This window comes from Penaeus monodon, chromosome 31, assembly GCF_015228065.2.
Source record: "Penaeus monodon isolate SGIC_2016 chromosome 31, NSTDA_Pmon_1, whole genome shotgun sequence".
NCBI classification, from domain to species: domain Eukaryota; kingdom Metazoa; phylum Arthropoda; class Malacostraca; order Decapoda; family Penaeidae; genus Penaeus; species Penaeus monodon.
This window is the reverse complement of record NC_051416.1, coordinates 7,341,011-7,342,046: the sequence shown is the minus strand read 5'-3', so window position 1 is coordinate 7,342,046 and position 1,036 is coordinate 7,341,011. Positions and strand designations below refer to the sequence as shown.

Sequence of the window (1,036 nt, the reverse complement as noted above, 5' to 3'; positions counted from 1 at the left end):
CTACAGGATTACACCCAATGTCACAGTGAACGGGTTTAAAAAAATTGCAAAAAATATAATAATTTTGGGTTTAATCGAATGAACTTAAATCCTTTTTAAAATCCGTTACAATTATTGTCTGCGGACTATTCTGCGACACAGCCAGGTAATCTAGGTGACGATTCCTGACCGCATCTTGAAAAGGGGATTGCGAGCCGAGGCTCCCCACACTCAGCACATAACTTGGGAAAAAGCAAAGTCCTTTGAATTTTAACAGTGTTACGTAGGTTAAAACTGTTCTTTTAACCTATTATGTTTTGATATTTTCTTGATTTTTATGATTATCATCTACTGATGGCCGGTGGGGGCGCGAGGGGGTTTCAGCAGCAGATGGGCCCCCCATTCCCTTTCCCTTCTGGGGTACCGCACCAGCTTATTTTGTTATCAAGTCACTTCGATTCATAAAAATAGTTTTTGATTTTTTCGTTCCTTTGTCGAATTTTGTGGTTTAATTGGTGCACCTAAAGGGATTGGGTGCCTTCGCGCAGCGACTTCATGGCAAAGCTGCGTTACACTCAAGATCTTGGATAAAAGATTATTAATATAAATGTGCAAATAAAACTACCGCGCTTTTCAAGACAGGATAAGGTGAGGAAGTTCGCAAAGTTAGATCATATTTCAAATGGAACGGCGATAAATATTAAATCTAAAGCACTTTCAATTGAAACGAACAGTGTATCTCTAATTCATTCAACCGTCACATTGCCTCGACATGACTAGAAGCATAATATTTTGACTAACACTTGCAGTCGATGATGTATCTACCTTTATGTACTAAAACCTTTAGGAATTGTTGGAAACATTAGATCTCAAATTTTGGTGTTAATAAACAGGTCCCACCGAGACTCGAACTCGGATCGCTGGATTCAAAGTCCAGAGTGCTAACCATTACACCATGGGACCATACTACCATTCAATTTTAGTTCATAAGCCAAGTTAGAATATGCATCAAAATCCAAAATAATGCATACGATATGAATATCGTCATTACTATCTC

General features: G+C 38.4%; 1 protein-coding gene and 1 non-coding gene across 2 annotated transcripts in view; one reads left to right on the top strand and one right to left on the bottom strand.

The window, feature by feature from the left end:
- The window catches only part of LOC119592837, a 50,725-nt gene that overhangs the window by 22,085 nt on the left and 27,604 nt on the right, over positions 1-1,036 (top strand). The window lies entirely within an intron of this gene.
- Trnaq-uug lies at positions 871-942 on the bottom strand. Its single transcript has one exon. It is a non-coding gene; the product is annotated as a tRNA-Gln (tRNA).